This window comes from Cricetulus griseus, chromosome 7, assembly GCF_003668045.3.
Source record: "Cricetulus griseus strain 17A/GY chromosome 7, alternate assembly CriGri-PICRH-1.0, whole genome shotgun sequence".
Taxonomy (NCBI): domain Eukaryota; kingdom Metazoa; phylum Chordata; class Mammalia; order Rodentia; family Cricetidae; genus Cricetulus; species Cricetulus griseus.
The window spans coordinates 6,040,732-6,063,157 of NC_048600.1; positions in this window are offsets into that span (position 1 = coordinate 6,040,732).

Here is a 22,426-nt window from a genome sequence, read left to right on the forward strand (position 1 = left end):
ATTTCTTTCCTGGATCATAATTCATGACAACTTGCTGTTTTTCTAGGGTGTACTGATTTCCAATGATACCAGCAGTAAATGAGTGTGTCCCAATTTTGCAGTAATTGTCCCAAACACTAAGAGCTATTAGAAGAACCTCAACTTTTATTATTATTTTAAAATAATTTTAAAAATATTGCCCTAATTTATATGAATTAGTAAGAAAGAACAAATTTTTTTCTGGTGGTCATAACAAACAAAGAAACAAACAAACAAAAACCTCTTCATTTAAAGAGTCCTTTACCAATCAATCCTAGTTTTAGAATCCCTAATCTATTTCCATTTGTCACTGGGACAATGTAAAAAAGAGTTATACTGTTAATGGAATAGAAAAAAAAATGTTAAATCTCGTGTCAGTTTGGGGGAGCAGATGCTCAGGGTGTGAAAACAGGAGAACTGGCTGCACCCCTCTCTCATGGCTGCAAGAGGTGAATTAGCTGGGGTAATGCTAGAGAGCTCAGCCTGGTAGTGAGGACGGGGGAGAACTGGCCAGGGAACCAAACCTTCAGCTGTGCAGGTCCAGATCCAAGGATATGACTTGATCTGTCCCAACATCCACCCCTTCTGTGATCTGCTGAAGCCCATGAAGGAACCTGACCCACAGACACATAGTTGCAGGATCTCCACAACACAGGACAATGACAGGATATCCAAGAAGAGTCCCAGTGAGGGCCCAGCATTGATAGTGTAGTAGAAACCAGAGACCTTGAACTAGACCAATGACTCTTTGCAATGAACACTTGCAAGTAAAGATATATGGAGAAAGGGGTTTACTGAGTGACTCACTGTGTCACACTGCAGCTTCCATGATGAAATTTTTATTGTTTTCCCTTAAATTTTGTTTTATTTTGGGGGTGGGTACAGGGTTGGTGGGTGAATGAGAAGGGATGGGGAAATGAATGGGATCAAGACACATGATGTAAAAGACACATAGAATAAATAAAAAGAAAGTAAAAAGGAGAACAAATACTTTCTAAGATTGTATAGCAGTAGGATAAGGTGGTGAGGAAAGACAGACATTGTGGCCCTTTAGTTAATGGGAAATCTGGGAATTCCTGAATCTTCCTTCCTACCACATTTATATAGAGCCCAGTGTTTATTTTTCATTTTATTTTGGAGGATCATATGTCAATGGATATGGGAGTCATTGTAGAAAGATGTTTCTGGTGAAATACCTATCATGTTTAGTAAAAATGGCTTTACTGAGGTATAGTTGATATTTAGAAGTTGATTTTATTTAATGTGTCCAATTTGGTGAGTTTGAGCATATGTTAATGTCCATCAAAGCATAACCATAAACAAAGTGAGAGATAGAAGTATCACTGTATTAATTAGTTTTCTCATTGCTATGGCAAAATACTTGTAAAAAAGCAACTCATGGAAGAAGTATTTGTTTTGGCTTACAGTCGAGGGGGCTCTAAGAACATGAGGTCACAATGCATCCATAGCCTGGAAACTCACTTCCTTTTTATTTAGTCTGGGACCTCAGGCCATGGAATGGCTTTGTACAGATTAAGAGTGGGTTCTTCCACCTCAATTAAATCTCTCACAGACATGCCCAGAGGCCTTAGTCCTGCTTGTCTTTAGCTGTCAACTTCATTCAACTGAGAATCTGAGAAGAAAATCTCAGTTGAAGAATTGCTTATGTCACTTAGGCCATTAGACATATCTACGAGAGATTGTCTTGACTGTTGATTGATGTAGAAGGACCCATCCCATCGTGGGTGGCACATTCCTTATACAAGTGGTAGAGCTAGCTCAACAAAAGCCTACCTGCAAGCCTGCATGTGGTATCTTCTATGGTTCCTGCCAGTTTTTTTTGGTGTGAGGAGTGAGTTCTTCTGTTGGCGGTAGTTCTGTGTCAAATGTATTTGTTTAAACAGGCAGTGTGAGTGCCTTTGTTTCTCTCTGCTCTTGACTGTGGGTCTGATATAATTAGCTGCTTGAGTTTCTGACTTCGCTTTTATCTAACTGATAGACTGTAAACTGTAAACTTAACCAATCCCTTACTTCCTTAAGTTGCTTTGGGCCTAAGTGTTTTATCACAGCAATAAAACTGGCACTAGCACAGTATCTTCTGGATGACTATAAACCTAGTCATGGTGACAGTGAAGACCAACCATCAAGATCTCGTTTTGGATCCTTTTGGTATGCTTACTTCTTTAATTACATGAAAACTATACACTGCCACATATCAATGGAAGGTGCAAAAATTTCATCAAATCATAGGGTATTACAAAGGCAATATGCTGTGGAACAGACACTAGAATGTATTCATCCTGTAACACTAAAAATTTGTCTTAACTGAAAATGACATCTTCCTTTGCCACTTGGAATCACCATTGTATTCTCTGCCTTAATGAGTTTGTGCATGTATTTGGGTATGTAACTCAGAGATCAACGTCAGATGGTGTCCACCTTGTTTGAGACAGGGCCTTATTGAGGCTCACTGGCCTAGAGGTCACCAAGTCAACTTGGCTGGCCACCCAGTGAGCCAAGGAGCTGCCTGTCTCTGCTTCTCTAACGCTGGGAGGATGGGCACATGCCACACACCAGTTTTTAATTATTTGTTTGTTTGTTTTGCTTTGTTTTGTTTTTTTAAACATGGGTTCTGGGGATTAAACTCAGGTCATGTAAGTATGTTGCTGAATCTCATCCCTGTCCCATACACCCCATTGTTGGTATCCATTTGTATGGATCTTATATTCATCTGGATACTTAGTGAGCATTTGGACTGTTTCCATATCTCAGCTACAGTGAATAAAGTTGCTAAGAACTTAAGAGTACAGATGTACTTAAAAATTCCAAGAAGTGGGATTAGTATTTCATATGATAACTTCCTTTTTAATCTTTGAAGAGCCTCTCTCTACATGTCATTTAACTTCCAGCTATACCATCTTTCATTACCATAGACAGCATAGGTTCTTTATACCTACATTATTATATTTACTAAGACTTGTTATGTTTTTGTTTTTATTTTGCCAATAGTTCAAATTCTGCCACTTAATTAGCTGTACAACACAAGAGAAATGACTTAAAATTCTATTTAAATTCAGTAGGACATTAATCCTCGCTTAACAGGGTATTAAAAATATTCCATAAGTGAATGTGTGAACAATGCTTCACATGAGCCCACTGTACAGCCGCCCACACATTCCTCTCTGTGCCGCTGTAGACACAAGAGCAGGGTGAGACAGGGGACTACACCTACGGAGATTCCATCTGTACACTAGCCATTGTGCAGTAACATATTTATTGCATATGGTATTTAATGATGTCTTATTCCAATTAGGTCAGTAATGTATTGTTTTAATAATGACATTTTCCCCTCAAAATAAAAGGTCTTGAGGAAAAAGCATTTGTTAAAATTTGCAGAACACAAAAAAGTCACTGGTTAGATGAAGGTTTTACGAGTGAGTAAATCTATAAATTTCTATTGTTTTTCTCACTACAGAGTAATCTGTATTTGCAATAGGCTAAGTATACTGTTTTCTCTCTCTCCTTTCTCCACTGGTGCTAAAGATGTCCATGTTCCCAGAACCTGTGCTTGCATCCCCTTACATGCCAACACAAATTAAAGTTCTAAGCAACTGACCTTAAAACGGGGAATTCCTGGGTTATCCAACTGTACCCGACATAATTGGACCTTACAAGGAACAAAATGCTATAAAAGAGACTCCTGTAGCTTTATAAATTATAGTTTATGGTAATATTAGTAGATTTGACATTGAACTTAGGAAAAAAAACCCCAATGATTATGTACTACCTGCCAGCTACTAAAAGTTTTATGTGCATTATCATATTAAACCCTCACAGATATCCTTGAAGGTGGGTGGGAGTGGGGGTGTTCTTAGCCTCTGTCTTACTTCTATGGGGAGAGGTGAAGTAACTTGACTGAAGAAACATGGTTACTAAGTGGTAGAACTAAGTCTCAACCCCACAGCCTGGGTCTAGTCAGGACATTGGAACATGGCACTGTGCTGTCTCCTGAGGACTGGTTACACACACAGGGAGTGGGATGAGAAATTACTGAACTTGCCCTGTGTAAAGGAGTGTTGTGGGATAATCTTTCTAAACACTGTGAAGATGTGTCTTTGCCAAGGTGCCTTCTTATTGGTTTAATAAAATGCTTAATGGCCATTAGCTAGGCAGGAGGTATAAGCTGGACAGCTAGACACAGAGGATGCTGGGAAGAAGGGCAGAGTCTCCAACCAGAGGGAGGAGAAGCAGGATAGATTGCCAGGTGGTTGTGGTGGCACAAACCTTTAATCCCAGCACTTGGGAGGCTGAGGCAGGCAGATCTTTGTGAGTTCAAGGCTAGCCTGGTCTACAGAGTGAGTGCCAGGACAGGGTCCAAGCGACACAGAAAAACACTGTCCTCCTCACAGCTACCTAAAAGGAAGAATGTAGATTAAAAGATATGGGTTAATATAAGTTATAAGAACTAGTTAGGAACAAGCCTGAGGTATTGGCTGAGCTTTCATAATTAATAAGTCTCTGTGTGATTATTTGGCAGCTAGCAGGAGGACAAAATAATCCTCCTACTAAGGAGTTACTATTGAACAACAGAATCCTTTCCAACTACCCGTGTCTACCTAGTTATTGGGTTTATGTAAGATATGTAGAAAGTATAAGAAAGATTAAATTAAAAAGTTTCGGGCCACTCTAATGTGCCATACCTAGTCTATTAAATATTAAACTCGTTTATGACATATTTTTTAATTTTCTTTTTTTAGAAAGAAAATTATTTTACATGTCAATCTCAAGTCCCTCTCCCTCCCCTATTCCCCTTCCCCCACAACTAATGCCCTACCTATCCCATACCCATTCTACACCCCAGGAAAAGTGAGGCCTTCATAGGGAGTCTTCAAAGTCTGTCATATTTTAGGGATAGGGCCTAGGCCAACACCCTTGTGTCTAGGCTCAGAGAGTATCCCTCCATGTGGAATGGGCTCCTAAACACCATTCCTATGGTAGTAATAAGTACTGATTCAGTACAAGAGGCCCCATAGATTTCCAAGTTTGCCTCACTGACACCCACATTCAGGGGGTCTATATCAGTCCCATGGTGGTTTCCCAGCTATCAATCTGGGGACCAAGAGCTCTCCCTTGTTCAGGTCAGCTTTTCCTGTGGGTTTCACCAGCCTGGTATGGACCCCTTTGCTTATCAGTCCTCCTTCTCTGCATCTGGATTTCAGTTCAGTTCAAGGTTTAGCTGTGGGTGTCTGCTTCTACTTCCACCAGCTGTTGGATGAAGGCTCTAGGATGGCATATAAGTTAGTCATCAATCTCATTATTAGGGGAGGGCACTTAAGGTAGCCTCTCCTCTGTTGCTTAGATTGTTAGTTGTCTTCATCTTTGTAGATCTCCAGACATTTCCCTAGTGTCTGATTTCTCTTTAAACCTATAGTATCTCCCTCTATTATGGTACCTCATGAGCAATTGACATACTGATTTCCAAAGTGGCTGTACAAGTTGGCACTCCCACCAGCAGCGGAGAAGTGTTCCCCATTCTCCACATCCTCTCCAGCATAAACTGTCATTGGTGTTTTTGATTTTAACCATTCTGACAGGTGTAAGAGGTATCTCAGAGTTGTTTTGATTTGCATTTCCCTGATGACTAAGGGTGTTGAACACTTTCTCATGTGTCTTTCAGCCATTTTAGATTCCTCTATTGAGAATTGTCTATTTAGTTCTGTACCCCACTTTTTAATTGGGTTGTTTGGTGTTTGGGGGACTACCTTCTTGAGTTCTTTGTATATTTTGGAGATCAGCCCTCTGTCAGATGTGGGATTGGTGAATATCTTTTCCCGGTCTGTAGGCTGTCGTTTTTGTGCCAATACCAAGCTGTTTTCAAGACTATAGCTCTATAATAGATTTTGAAATCATGGGTGGTGATGCCTCCAGAAGTTCTTTCATTGTACAGGGTTGTTTTGGCTATCCTGGGTCTTTTGTTTTTCTATATAAAGTTGAGATTTTTTTTCAAGGTCTGTGAAGAATTGTGCTGGGGTTTTGATGGGGATTGTATTGAATCTGTAGATTGCTTTTGGCAAGATTGCCATTTTTATTATGTTAATCCTACCTATCCAAGAGCATGGGAGATCCTTCCATTTTCTGGTATCTTTAATTTCTTTATTTAATGACTCAAAATTCTTATGATACAGGTCTTTCACTTATTTGGTTAGTATTACCCCGAGGTATTTTATGTTGTTTGTGGCAATTGTAAAGGGTGATGTTTCTCTGATTTGTTTCTCAGCACATTTATCATCCATATATAGTACGGCTACTGATTTTTTTTTAGTTAATCTTGTATCCTGACACTTTGCTGAAGGTGTTTATCAGCTATAGGAGTTCCCTGGTAGAGTTCTTCGGGTCACTTATGTAGACTATCCTATCATCTGCAAACAGTGAAAGCTTGACTTCTTCCTTTCCAATTTGTAGTCCCTTGATCTCCTTTTGTTGTCTTATTGCTGCTCTAGCTAGAACTTCAAGGACGATATTGAAGAGATATGGAGAGAGTGGACAGCCTTGTCTTTTCCTGATTTTAGAGGAATAGCTTTGAATTTCTCTCCATTATTTTGATGATAGATGTTGGCTTACTGTATATTGTTTTTGTTATGTTCAAGTATGTTCTTGTCATTCCTGATCTCTCCAGGACCTTTATCATGAAGGGATGTTGGATTTTGTCAAAGGCTGTTTTAGCATGTAGTGAGATGATCATGTGGTTTTTCTTCTTAAGTTGGTTTATATGTTGGATTATATTGACAGATTTTCGAATGTTGAACCAACCCTGCATCCCAGGGATGAAGCCTACTTGATCACGGTGGATGATTTTTCTGATATGTTCTTGGATTCGGTTTGCCAGTATTTTATTGAGTATTTTTGTATCTATGTTCATGAGGGATATTGGTCCATAGTTCTCTTTCTTAGTTGTGTCTTTATGTGGCTTGGGTACCAAGGTAATTGTAGCCTCATAAAAAGAGTTTGGCAACGAACCTTTTGCTTCTATTGTGTGGAACAATTTGAGGAGTATTGGTATTAGCTCTTCTTTGAATTTCTGGTAGAATTCTGCACTGAAGCCATCTAGCCCTGGGCTCTTTTTGGTTGTGAGACTTTTGATGACTGCTTCTATTTCCTTAGAGGTTATAGGTCTTTTTAAGTTGCTTATCTGTTCTTGATTCAATTTTGGTAAGTGATATTTGTCTAGAAAATTGTCCATTTCCTTTAAATTTTCTAATTTTTTCAAGTACATGTTTTCAAAGTATGACCTGAAGATTCTCTGGATTTCCTCAGTGTCCATTTTCCTCCTTTTCATTTATGATTTTGTTGATTTGCATGTTCTATCTCTGCCTTTTGGTTAGTTTGGATAAAGGTTTGTGTATCTTGTTGATTTTCTCGAAGAACCAACTCTTTGTTACATTGATTCTTTGAATTGTTTTCTTTGTTTCGACTTTGTTGATTTCTGCCCTCAGTTTGATTATTTCCTGCGAACTACTCCTCTGGGGTGAATTTGCTTCCATTTCTTCTAGAGCTTTCAGCTGTGATGTCAACTCTCGGGGTTGAGTATTCTCTAGTTTCTTCATGCGAGCACTTAGAGCTATGAACTTTCCTCTTAGTACTGCTTTCAAAGTGTCCCATATGTTTGGGTATGTTGTGTCTTCATTTTCATTGAATTCTAGGAAGTCTTTAATTTCTTTCTTTATTTCTTCCTTGACCCAAGACTGGTGCAATTGCATGTTGTTCAGTTTCCATGAGTTGGTAGGCTTTCTGCAATTTGTGTTGTTTTTGAATTCTAAATTTAAAGCATGGTGGTCTGATAAGACACATGGGGTTATTCCAATTTTTTGTACCTGTTGAGGTTTGGTATGTTGCCAAGTACGTGGTTGATTTTTGAGAAGGTTCCATGTGATGCTGAAAAGAAGGTATATTCTTTTGTGTTTGGATGGAAAGATCTATAGATGTCTGTTAATCCCAATTTTGTCATAACTTCTGTTAGTTCCTTTGTCCCTTTGTTAAGTTTCTCTCTGGTGGTCCTGTCCAGTGGTGGGAGTGGGCTTTTGAAGTCTCCCACTATAACTGTGTGAGGTCTTATTTGTGATTTGAATTTTAATAATGTTTCTTTTATCAATGTTGATGCCTTTGTATTTTGGAGCATTGATATTGAGAATTGAGACTTTTTCCTGATGCATTTTTCCTGTGATGAATATGAAATGACCTTCTCCATCTCTTTTGATTGATTTTAGTTTTAAGTCTATCTTGTTAGATACTAGGATATCTACCCCAACTCGTTTCTTGTGTCCATTTGATTGGAATATTTTATCCTAACCCTTTACTCTGAGGTAAAGCCTGTCTTTGAATTTGAGGTGTGTTTCTTGTATGCAGCAGAAGGATGGATTCTGTCTTCATATCCAATCTGTTAGCCTGTGTCTTTTTATAGGTTAGTTAATACCATTAATATTGAGGGAAATTAAGGACCATTGAGGTTTATTCTTGTTTGTTTTTGATTTGTTGTTGGTAGTGGTATTGTATGTGGATTTACCCTACTTTCTCTTTTGGGTTTTCGTAAAATGGGATTATCTAAGTTGTTTTTAAGGTTGCTCTCTTCTGCTTCATCTGTGTTGGGATGTTCTTTTCTTGCTGGTGTAGAGTCCCTAGACTCTGGCTGTGTCATATTGGTTTTCCTGTTGTTGGATGTTTTCTTATATTGTCATCTTCCCATCTCTTCTTCCCGTGGGTGCAGGTGGTGTCACTTCCTTTCCTGGTGTTTATGGGTCCAGTGTTCTCTTCAGGTGGGTGCAATTGGCTCTGATACTCTTGCTGGGTCTCAAGGTGGGTGCAGGCAGGTCTGAGGCACTTGCTCTCCAGGTGGGTGAGAACAGGACTGGTGCAGAGATGTCAGCAGACTCTGGGTTGCTTGGTCCTCAGGTGCCTAAGACTGCCTGCCTGCAGACCCTTGGGCAGGAGTTCCCAGAGTGGTCAGGTGGAAGTTGGGCCCAAGGCAGGGGCCAAAGCAGCTCACCTCTGTACTCTGTGGGGTCCGGCATAGCCCAGTGATCTCAGCAGTCAGTGTCCCTGGGTCCCCAGGGACCGATTCAGTTTGCCTGCAGATCCCAGGGCCGGATTTCCCAGAGTGGACAGACGGAAGTTGGGCCCAATGCAGGGGCGAAGCAGCTCCCACTTATGACATATTATTTTAACATTTTCCACTAATATGTTTCTACAGCATTTTCTGGCATCATAATATCATACCACATCAATATAAAAGGCTTCTAGGTGTGAAAAGCAATATCCAGCCAACCACCAACAAAAAGTATAGAGAATGGGGTTGTATTGGCTAGTTTTTTTGTCAGCTTGATGGGGAAAGGGTCATTTGAAAGGAGAACCTCATGTGAGAAAATGCCCCCATCAGTTAGCCTGTATGCAAGCCTGTCAGGCCTTTTCTTAGTGACTGATTTGGAAGGGCCAGTCCCATTATGGGTGGTGCTATTCTTGGGAAGGTACCCTGGAGTTTATAGGAAACAGGCTGAGCAAGCCACAGGGAACAACCCAGTCAAGCAGCACTGCTATGGCCACTACATTAATTCCTGCCTCCAGGTTTTTGCCTTGAGTTCCTTCCCTGACTTCCTTCAGTGATGGAGTATGACCTGACTGAAATATACTCCTTCCTTCCCAAGTAGCTCTTTGGTCTTGGTGTTTTGTAATAGCAATAGAAATTGCAACTAAGAGAGTTGGCAATGCCTTCTTCAGAAATGCTTCCCAAACTGCAAAATGCTATGTAAACATTAAGCATCCTTTTAGGACATATTTTTAAAATTAGAATTCTTTTTTATACAAATATTCCTATGTAATTTTATATGCTACAACTATGATGTACTTTTATCTTTGTTTCCCTTGTGCACATTCCTTTGTGAGCAGAATTAAATTCCCATTAAAAACAGAGCTTCATTTGTTAGCACCTGGTGCCATTGTTCTGAAAAGCAGACATTTTCTCCCATGATGGAAAATGTTTCCTACACTAATGTTCAATTGAAGATACATGTTCAGAATGTGTGTACTGTCTTTTTATAATTAAAGATAAGATTAGCCTGGGTGTTGGAATTTCCTCTAACAACTACTTGAAACATTTTCATGTTAATTTCACTGAAGTCAGGGTGAGAGTAATGGGTAATTATTTTCTGTTGACATTCTTCTCCATTAGATGGAATGTGCATTTGGGGACTGAGCTGTCAGGTTTGATTTCAGCTTAGTTTTCATGTAGAGTTGGCACATTGAGATTATTTCTCCATTATTGTTTAATGTGTGCTTTTTCTGAGGGAGTAGAGTAATATTTGGCCATCCTGTCAATCATAGCCTCATAATTTGAACATATTTATGAGAAATGCAGAAGATGCAGCTTAAGCCAGATGTTTTAGTCTAACTTATCTGGTTACATAAAACCCCTGATTTTGCATCCTTCATTAGAACCAACCATGATTTAAGTTAAATAATTTAATGAAAATCTATATAGTGCTAATGTTGTGGACCAAAAGTCATTTTATTTGTTTATACAAATGAATATGTTCATTTATTTTTAATGCTGTGCTATTTATTTTGCACTGATTCACTAGCATTCATCTAGGTGCCTAGAAATATATTATTATCTGACCTTTTATAGCTATCTTAAAATTTGGAGTTCTGGATAACATGAAGAAATGACTAAAATAGTTATTAATTCATAAAGAGAATTTCCTCACTCTCACTTCATAGGCTGATTATTTAATGGCTGTGTTTTCTGTTTATTATTCATCCTCAGACTTTTTTATTTGCCAGCAATGACCACTGAGACATAGTACAAGGTCTAGGAGCTCTAATAACAATTCTGCATCAAATAAAAGCTGAGTTTGGTCACTATTTAATATGCTTTGAGAAAATTAATGAATGTGTTTGATCAGTACATCTCATATAAATATGGTGGCATAGAATATTTAGTTGTCTGTGGTTATATGAGCTGTGATGTTAGAAGATTATAGTTTGGGATACCTGGCATAGTGATATATTGTTTGGAATCTAACAATTGCCTGAAGATGAGAAAAGCAAGGCAACCAAATGGAGAGTTCTCTAACCATTAGAGAGTTCTCACCTCTACAAAGGCTGGGGTGACCTGTCCCCAGTGAGACTGCAGACTGAAATGCTCTCCATCAAAAACCTCAGGCTAATCTCTTAGACTGCACTGAGCTCTTGCCTTATATTCTTTTCTAGTGCCGGGATTAAAGGCCTGTCATCCCAAGTACTGAAATTAAAAGTGTGAACTTTGTTTCTCTTTTAGACTGAATCACTTTCATGTAGCCCAGGGTGGCCTTGAATTCTCAGAGACCCATCTGCCTCTGTTTCCTGAGTGCTGGGATTAAAAGTGTAGCAGCCACCACTACCTGTCCTCTGTGGCTAACTAGTGGCTTAGGTGTGTGGATAACTAGTGGCTTAGTTCTTAATTACATGTGTTGTTAACTTGTGGCTTAGCTCTGCATTCTGATCTTCAGGCAAGCTTTATTTGTTAGATTACAAGCAAAACATCACTACAACCTGGCACCCATGTACTTATACAGTTTTAAGCCCAAAGCCCAAATTTTGAAGTCCCAACCAATTAAGTTCAGATACTTGCTCTCCAAACACACAGAATAATTAGTGGTGCAAAATAACAAAGCACTTTCCTCAGTGCAGCTCTACTGGGAATACCAGTGGACTAGCATTACTCACTCTGTCTTTAGGGATGCTGACATGGGCTCCTATATTATCTATGGAGGGATGGAAAGGACATGCAAAAAGCTAACCAATCTTCAGTGAACTATGGTCTGGCTTTTTGCTATCTCAGGTTTGTCAGTCAAGACTTTGTCTGCCATATGGAAGCTGCCCCATGAGAGAGAATTTGAACTCTTCTCTCTAATGTATGTTTATCCACCAGACCTGTTGCTCCTGGAATCCAAGGTGACAGAAATAGTAGACAGGTCCAAAATGGAGGCAGAAAGATCAAGCTCTTATCCTGTTTATCATTACACATTGGGTGTCTTCAGTGAATAATCTTCAGTAAAGAGTCAGTATTTTATCAAGAGCACTGTCTATGTTCATGCAGGATGACAGCTGTACTGGGGAAAACTGAAGTGGTAGCATTTAGATGAACAACATAGGAACCAATGTGGGCGAGAAGGATCACAGAGACATGCTGACAGCTGACTAACTCTGAAGGTTTGCATATGAGTTATTTGAGACATGGTCATGTTGGGGAGAGGCTCTATGTAGGAGTGAAGGTGGTAGATGTTTTAAGAAGGTTGAATTTTGGAGTTAGTGGGATGTTCAGTAGACAGATGGGGACACAGACCAACAGGAAAAGAAGGAAGAGATCATTTCTGGATTCCATTTCTTTTCAGAAGTTGGAATTTACTAGCTGTCAGAATGGTGAGGCTGTTGCTTTTAAACATTGTTGACTGTGACTCACAGTAAGAAATATATTTCATATCACGACTCAGTGCACGTATGCATGTATGTATATATGGATATTTTTACAATGCATCACACAATTTATATATAGTACTTACATGAACTTAATTTTCCTCAAATCTGTATCCTTATTACATTTAGTGTATTTTGATGATATTAAACTCATTCAGGGAAACTTCGTTTGCTGAAGTGGTACTCAAGACAGGTTTGACTTCAAACTGAACAATCATGCACAGCAGCAGATGATGACCATCATGTATGGATGAAGTTCCACACATTAATCTTATTGTCACATCTCTTCCCAGTATAGGAAAAGGAAAGTCAAAATACCAAGTGAGATTTCCAGCAGGCTGAATGCAGCTAGGGATGCCCACAGTTACAGTATATGCTGCTCTACAAGTCCTCACCCCTCTGAAACAAAACTCAATGAAAGCAATAATACTCTAATAGATGAGTCTTCAAATTCCTAGGACTCCAGAATGTAGAGTCTGGTTCTATTTTTTCCCTCCATATTTTCATTTGAATTAGAAACAAGATTGTTTTACATGTCAATCCCAGTTACCTCTACCTCCCCACCTCCCCTCCCCCCACCCCAGCTAACACCCTATCTATCCTATTCCCTTTCTGCTCCCCAGGGAGGCTGAGGCCTTCCATAGGGGGTCTTCAGAGTCTGGCATATCCTCTGGGATAGGGCCTAGGCCCACCCCAGTATGTCTAGGCTCAGAGAGTATCCCTCTATGTGGAATGGGCTCTTAAAGTCAATTCCTATGCTATGGATAAGTACTGATCTACTACAAAAGGCCCCATAGATTTCTGAGGTCTCCTCACTGACACCCACATTCAGGGGGTCTGGATCAGTCACATGCTGGTTTCCCAGCTATCAGTCTGGGGACCAAGAGCTCTGCCTTGTTCAGGTCAGCTGTTTCTGTGGGTTTCACCAGCCTGGTATTGACCCCTTTGCTCATCACTCCTCCTCCTCTGCAACTGGATTCCAGTTCAGTTCAGTGTTTAGCTGTGGGTATCTTCTTCTACTTCCACCAGCTGCTGGATGAAGGCTATACAATGGCATATGAATTAGTCATCAATCTCATTATCAGGAGAGGGCATTTAAGGTAGCCTCTCCTCTGTTGCTTAGATTGTTAGTTGCCTTCATCTTTGTAGATCTCCAGACATTTCCCTAGTGCCCGATTTCTCTTTAAACCTATAGTATCTCCCTCTATTATGGTACCTCCTATCTTGCTCTCCTCTATTCTTCCCCCAACTCAACCTTCTTGTTCCTTCATGTCTTCCTCATCCCTCCTCTTCTCCCCTTCTCATTCTCCTAGTTCCCTCTCCCCTCCCCCCATTCAACCAATTTTCTCAGGAGATCTTGTCCCTTTCCCCTTCTCTGGGGGACCATTATGTCTCTCTTAGAGTCCTCCTTGTTTCCTAGCTTCTCTGGCAGTGTGGATTGTAAGCTGGTAATCCTTTGGTCTATGTCTAAAATCCATATATGAGTTAGTACATACCATGTTAGTCTTTTTGTGACTGGGTTACCTAGCTCAGAATGGTTTCTCCCAGTTCTATCCATTTGAATTCAAATTTCAAGATTTGATTATTTTTATCATCTGAGTAGTACTCCATTGTTTAAATGTACCACATTTTTTCTATCCATTCTTCAGTTGAGGGGCATCTAGGTTGTTTCCAGGTTCTGGCTATAACAAATAATGCTGCTATGAACATCGTTGAACAGATGTCCTAGTTGTAGGAATGTGCTTCTTTTGGGTATATGCCTAAGAGTGGAGTTGCTGGATCTTGTTGTTGACTGATTCCCATTTTCATGAGCAATTGACATACTGATTTCCAAAGTGGCTGTACAAGTTGGCACTCTCACCAATAGTGGAGGAGTGTTCACTTTTCTCCACATCCTCTCCAGCATAAACTGTCATTGGTGTTTTTGATTTTAACCATTCTGACAGGTCTAAGAGGTATCTCAGAGTTGTTTTGATTTGCATTTCCCTGATGGCTAAGGATGTTGATCACTTTCTTAAGTATATTTCAGCCATTTTAGATTCCTCTATTGAGAACTGTCTATTTAGTTCGGTACCCCACTTTTTCATTGGATTATTTGGTGTTTTGGAGACTAGATTCTTGAGCTCTTTGTATATTTTGGAGATCAGCCCTCTGTCGGTTGTGGGGTTGGGGAATATCTTTTCCCAATCTGTGGGCTGCCATTTTGTCTTGTTGACTTTGTCCTTTGCCTTACAGAAGCTTCTCAGTTCCAGGAGGTCTCATTTATTAGTTGTCTACCTTAATGTCTGTGCTACAGCTGTAATGTTCAGGAAGCAGTCTTCTGTACCAATTTGTTGAAGGGTATTTCCTACTTTCTCTTCTAATTGTTTCAGTGTTGCTGGGTTTATGTTGAGGTCTTTGATCCATTTGGACTTACGTTTAGTGCATGGTGATAGACATGGATCTATCTGAAGTTTTCTGCATGTCAGCATCCAGTTATGCCAGCACCATTTTTTGAAGATGCTTTCTTTATTCCATTGTATAGCTTTAGCTTCCTTGTCAAAAATTAGGTGATCATAGTTGTTCGGGTTAATATCAGGGTTTTCAACTGGATTCCATTGATCCACCTGTCTACTTTTGTGCCAACACCAAGCTGTTTTCAGACTATAGACTATAGCTCTATAATAGATTTTGAAATCATGGGTGGTGATGCCTCTGGAAGTTCCTTTATTGTACAGGGTTGTTTTGGCTATCCTGGGTCTTTTGTTTTTTTATATAAAGTTGAGAATTTTTTCAAGGTCTGTGAAAAATTGTGCTGGAGTTTTGATGGGGATTGCATTGAATCTGTAGATTGATTTTGGCAAGATCGCTGTTTTTACTATGTTAATCCTACCTATCCAAGAACATGGGAGATCCTTCCATTTTCTGATATCTTCTTTAATTTCTTTATTTAATGACTCAAAATTCTTATGATACAGGTCTTTCACTTTTTTGATTAGTGTTATCCCAAGCTATTTTATGTTGCTTGTGGATATTGTAAAGGGTGATGTTTCTCTGATTTCTTTTTCTGCGCATTTTCATCTGTATATAGTAGGGGTACTGATGTTTTTTTGAGTTAATCTTGTATCCTGACACTTTGCTGAAGGTGTTTATCAGCTGTAGGAGTTTCTTGGTAGAGGTTTTTGGGTCACTTATGTAGACTGTCATATAATCTGCAAATAGTGAAAGTTTGACTTCTTCCTTTATAATTTGTATCTTCTTGATCTCTTTTTGTTGTCTTACTGATCTAGCTAGAACTTAAAGGAAAATATTGAGGATGTATGGAGAGAATGGACATCCTTGTCTTGTTCCTGATTTTAGGGGAAACAGATTGAGTTTCCTCTCCATTTATTTTGATGTTGGCTGTTGGCTTGCTGTATATTGCTTATATTGCTTTTATTATGTTTAGGTATGTTCCTGTTATTGCTGATCCCTTTAAGTCCTTTATCGTGAAGGGGTGTTGGATTTTGTCACAGGCTTTTTCAGTGTCTAGTGAGATGATCAAGTGGTTTTTCTGTATTTTATACACATAAAAATAGAGAAAGAAAAAGCAAAGAAGCTAAGAAATAATGTATAATAAAAGAAAGTGGAAAATTTACTTTGCTATGTCTTCAATATCCATTATATGATGGTAGGTTCCTGGTAATTGAAAAAATTTTAGTGCCCTGTGTCCATGATTTATTATTTTTTTTATTTTTGTGTGTCCATATCCACATACATATAGATGGGGTGCATTTGCAAGTATGTGTACATGTATCTGGAAGCCAAGGTTGACACTAGGTGACTTTGCTCTCTGGCTTACATTTTGAAGTAGCCCCTTGCTAAATCTGTACCTTTCTAATTTTGCTAGAGTAGATCACAGTTCTTTCTGTCTTTTCATTGGTATATAGGAATGACATTCGGGTCTTCTTCTTCTTCTTCTTCTTCTTCTTCTTCTTCTTCTTCTTCTTCTTCTTCTTCTTCTCTTCTTCTTCTTCTTCTTCTTCTTCTTCTTCTTCTTCTTCTTCTTCTTCTTCTTCTTCTTCTTCTTCTTCTTCTTCTTCTTCGTCCTCTTTTTCTTCCTCTCCTTAAATGGCAAAACCATAACTCAGGGGCTGAGATCTAAGGGGACTAAGATCTAGCAATTATCCTCAACCTCTGCTTTCCTCTGAGGATCCATATTAATTCTGTAAGAAGTCCTAGTAATATTTCCCAAACTGAGTCCCAGTTTCAGGACTTTTCAAAATCTCCATAGAGCAACAACTGTAGTCCAAGATACCATCCCAGCTCCATTGGACCATTGTTACAGCCAAGCAGCCTTCCTACTCCTGCCCTAAGCTCTTCAAAGCCAGAGCCAGTGCAGTATTCAGAAGGATTCTTGACATGCAATATATAGAAGAGCATGCTAATATTTATGCAATTGCATATTTAAGATTTTAAAATGTCTTTTCAAAATCTAGGTACTTGTTTATTTCTTCACCAAGTGCAGAAATATGATAAATGTGAATATCACATGAGAATTGTTTATTATTGGAAATATTTTAAGAAACTCCCTAAGGACTCTTTCAGAAATGAGACTAAGGATTACAGTGGAGTCAAAAATCACCAGAAAGGCCCAGATAATACACACTTTTATCCTTTAAAGGCTTTTTAATATTCTTTTTATTTTTTAAGTGTATGGGTATTTTGCCAAAGTGGATACCTGTATACCACCAATGCCTGTGAAATGCAGAAGAGAGTGAAGGATCCCCTGGAACTGGAGTTACAGACAGTTGTGAACCATCATGTAGGTGCTGGGAATTGAACCTGAATTCTTTGGAAGAGCAGCCAGTGCTCTTAACCACTGAGCCATCTTCCCAACCTCTGTTCTATGTCTTCTTGCTGGCAAAATAGATTCAAAGGGAACTGCTTAGCCTGGGACAGAGTAGTTTAGTCTACAAATAAATTGATTCTGAGAAAAAGTGGCTGCATCATCTTTGAATTAGAATCCCATATCTATAGAGGAAGACATTTCCAGTACTGGTTTAGGTTTACCACAAAGTGTCTCTTTGCTCCTGGAATATGTCAAGGCAGCTCTTCTCCAGATGGGATGGTGAGAGTTGCAGGAGGGAGGACCATGTCTTTGATCCACTACCCACATAGTACTAAAGGCAGGATTATGCAAATGAACTGTAAGAAGTATTTTGGAGCATGCAGACCTGGAAACATTTATAGATCTCCCAATCTGAGGATATAATCAAACCAGAAGGAAATTCAAATTTTCTTCATTTCTTTGACTTAAAGCTCCCCTGTTGAGATTTCTTTTCTTCAGCAGCACCATTGCTGCTAGCAGGGATTCTATCAGGTAGAAGAAGGGAATAAGCGAGGCACAGTTTAAGCATATGGATCAAACTTTCTCTCAAGAAACTCGGTTATTGTGGGTGGTGAGAGGTTTAGAAAATTAGATGAGGGTTTCCAGCAGGGAGGAACTGTTGAATTGACAGTAACATGTGTGTATAGAGGTATGTGAGAAGTTTAATATAGCTAATTAATTAGGCTATTGTTCTATGGGAACTGTTTCTTGTCTGATCATATCCCCATTCCGATCACCAGAAGATTACATTAGAAGATTATAATATATAATATTATATCACTAGTAGCAATATTGTAACCTATGTCAGGCTGGAGTCTCCAGGACAAAGTTGCAGGACTAACTCTTGTTCCAAAGCTCTCCAAAGGGCTCTCATATTTTGCCATTGCTAAAAACAACTGATACACAAATTGACTTTTGTTTTGTAGGGAGAGAAAACTAAGATTTAGACCTGTGACTGATGCAAGGCTGTGTTTAAACTAGCTCTAGGCAGCAAATACACATTTAATTCCAATTCAAACATGGAAACTGGTGAGGGGTTTAAGGACATAGTGAATGGAGTAGATATGTCTGAGTGTCCCTGTCTTGGTATTTTATGAAATTATTATATTGCTGGGATCTTGCTCCAGCCTCCTTTCAGTTCCTGGTCTTTGTGTTTTCTGTTGAGTAAATACAGATGAGACACATAGAGTGAATGAAAACTCACATGTTGTGTCTAATGATAAAGGGATTATTAGCTAGCTTTCTGTTTTTTAATGTTGTTTTTGCAATTATAATAAAATAACCTTTCTCCCTTCTCTTTCCTCCCTTCAAACTCTCTCATATATCTTTCAAATTCTTTTTGCAACAGAGACCACTGGAGAAAACCCACAATCAATTAAAATGAAATTATAGAGCTCAGCACCAATGCATACATCTACAAAACACTCGTGCTCCTAAGGTACAGGGAACATTGTGTCTTTCCCTCTTCATGAGTGGAGAGATTGTAATACCAGATGATCAGAGAGTTTGCTATTAGATTGTTTCTATTAGTAATATTGGCTAACTTTCTTGTATGGCCCAGGAACTGCCTGCCTAAAGAATGATGCTGCTCACATAAGGATTGGCCCACCTATATCAATTAATAGTCAAGACAATTCCTCATAGACACGGCCATATGCCTTAATTACAATTCCTTTCTCAGATAACCTTAGGCAGTTAAAGCTAAGGAGGACAGCTGCCATCTTGATGGGATATAGAATCACCATGAAAACACATCTCTTGGCAACCTTGTGAGGGAGTTTCAAGATTACATTAATTGTGGTTAGAAAATAAACCCAAATTGTAGATGACATCATCCCATGAACTGGGGTCCTGCACTGTACAGAAAGGCAGTTTACATGAGCATTCTGTATTCTCTTCTTCCTGACCATGGATGTGGTATGATTGGCACCTCTAGGTCCTGTTGCCCTGACTTTATCATGATGGTTTGTGTCCTGGTTCTGTCATCCAAAGTAAACTTACTTCCTTAAATTTCTTGGGTATTTTTCCATAGCAATGAGACAAGTGACAATAAAGATAATATGAGCATATGGAAATATTAAACCATATCAGAAAGACTAGACCTGAAAACTTATTGAACACATTAGGCTGACAAAGGGCACCGCACCCTCACCTGGACCCAATAAAGAACAGAGAACCTAGGTTGGTCGAATGCAGGTTCCCTAACCCTATTTGCAATTTTAAGATTTGCCCAAGGCTCTGACTCATCAGCAGTGATGGTTGAGGTGGACATCAGAGTCAAGGGCTTTCTCAACCCAGGCAGGGATGGCATTTGAGAATCTATTCTGGTATCTTTTCATTCTTATGGTAGTATGCCCTCTTGTGCTCTCCCTGGCCACACTGGGGGCAATGAGACTTAGGGGATGCCCAATATTTGGACAATTTTTCCTCCAATGACTTTTCTGCCCAGATATAAAGCATTAATTTGCTAGTCTATTTCCTACATCAGAGGAGTGGGAAGGAAATCTCCAGTCACTTCAAAGGCTCCAAGGCTTCAGTATGTCCTTTGTGTGTGCGTTGTCTGGCAGTATAAATTCTTTCAGCACCTCTATTTTTTCTGCCACAGTAAACAATTTGCCCTACGTAGTAGGTCCCCAATGGGAGTCTTGAGTCTCAGTGACAACTTTGATAACTTTCTTCTGATATCAGAAGCTGATTAAATAAGAAATCTGTAGGGAGAGATCCTGGATACCTGTACCCCTGACAATGCCAAACAGGCGTGGTCACAGGTACATAGAGGGGTAGGATTAAGAGTGAGGAGGATAGGCACTAGGTCTTTTTGGGGGTTCTGGTAGGGTCTAGGAGTGCGGTGAGACTGGACTTCTAGGAGTGCCAATCTGGTTATCGGCTTCTCACGTGAGTTGTTCTCATTTATAAATATATCATCAGTAACCATAACCTGCGTACGGTTGTGTTCCTTTTCAGAAATCCATCCCAGAGAAGGACTTTTGTCTCTTGAGGAGGAAGGATTTGGCTAGGATGCACTTTTAAATAACCATAATGGGCTCTAAAAGGAAAAAAAAAACCCTGGGTTTCAACTAGGTCCCTGCTCAAAAGTTGACAGATACCAGTCATTCTTTCTGGCTTGTACTAACTTCAGTTGCACAATAGTTTTGTTTTAATAAGGCCAGGTTAACTTCATTGCTTTTTGCAGGAGGGGAGAACCGGAATTGTATATATCTGGTAAGTAAATCTGCAGGAATCAAGAGTTTTCTAGAAAGAAAAGAAATTGGAAAAAAAACTCAAATGATTAGCTTGGATTCCTTTTACTCAGGAGACTGTATTGGCAATATTATATTATTATATTATATAAGACTGATTGGGAAACTTCTTTTGTGAATTGGGACTCTTGTTCTTGGCTGGCAAGGGTGAAGATTCATGTGAATCAGCTTCTTGTGAATCAGGAGTAGCACCAACTGCCTGATTGTTGGGATGCTTTGGGTAGTGGGAACGTAGGCTAGTGGGAAAAAAGATCTATACACTTATTGGGAATAAGGATCAATTCTAGAATTGCTTGGCTAGAGATCAAGATTTATCATTTTTGGAAGTGTGTAATTGCCTTTCTCAGATACAGCATACATTTCCTTCCCAAAAGGGTCTAGGGAGACCAGAAGGAAGACAAAACAAGGAAGCAAGCAAAATAAAACAAACAAACAAACAAACAAACAAACAGAAAATACCCCAAACCATGCATCCCTTAGGACCAGTTTAATACATTATTGCAAAATTGTGCCTCTACTAGATCTGGCACTGAAGAGATGGTTCAGCAGTTAAGAATGCTTGATGCTCAATCATGAGGACTGGAGTTCGGGTCCCAGCATCCATATAATGGCCCTGATCATCCTACAAATGCCCATAACTTCATCCCCAAGGGAGCTTGTACCCTCTTCTGGAATCTATGTTTACACAGATGTATACTTAGCCGTATATCTGTACCAATTAGAGAAATAACAATAACACCTCTCTCTCTCTCTCTCTCTCTCTCTCTCTCTCTCTCTCTCTCTCAACACACACACACACACACACACACAAACAAACACATACACACTCACACATATTTTTTAAAAGACAGAGGAACCTAAAATTTGAGGCCCAGTATTGCATCATTAACCAACATATAAAACATATTGCCTTGTCCAAAGTCAGTAGGGATACCCAGAACACATTACCCCAGCATAACCACCCATTTTGCAAAACAACAACAAGCTCTAATTTAGGTTAGTATAGATATATCTGGAGAAATGTATTTCTGAAAAGAACAAAATAGAATATCCTGTATCCTCAAGCAAGCAGCAGTACATACACTAAGGGAACTTGAAAACAGAAAGGTACTAAATATCATGGTCTCAACCTAAAGGAGTGAAGCTTACCACTTACAATGAAGATGAGGAACATCACATGACAACTGGACAGAACACTAAAATATGTCACAAGATCTTTCTTTCATCTCCCTGAAACTTTGCATCTTGTGTTCTTTGTTTATTGAATTTATATGAGGCATGAAGAACATAGTATAGAAAATAGGCCATTTATCATGGAGTAACAGGGTCTGAGAGTGGGCAATGTCAAAGGGACCACTGTAGGGGAAACCACAGGGTGAGGATGGACAATGACAAAAGACCCACTGTAGGGACCATACACTGGACGGGTATGAATGGCCTTTGGCTGACGAAAGACCTCTCTTGGAGACAGAGTGGACAATGACAGGGAGATCCCTGTGTTGGTTTATGTTTCTGAGGTGGGTTTTATATTATTTCCTAAAGTTTCCAAGCAGGCAGCTTTCCAGAGGGACAGTTTTCTGCTCAGTTAGTTGACAGACCCATTTGGATGAAACCCTCATTCTGTTGAAGGAGTTTCTGTTCTGCCTGGTCCTGCAGCTGGACCCAAATAAACACACAGAGGCTTATATTAATTATAAACTTCTTGGTCGATGCATTAGGCTTCTTATTGGCTAGATTATCTTAATTGTTAACTAATTTCTATTAATCTGTGCATCTCCATGTGGTTTTGACTTAT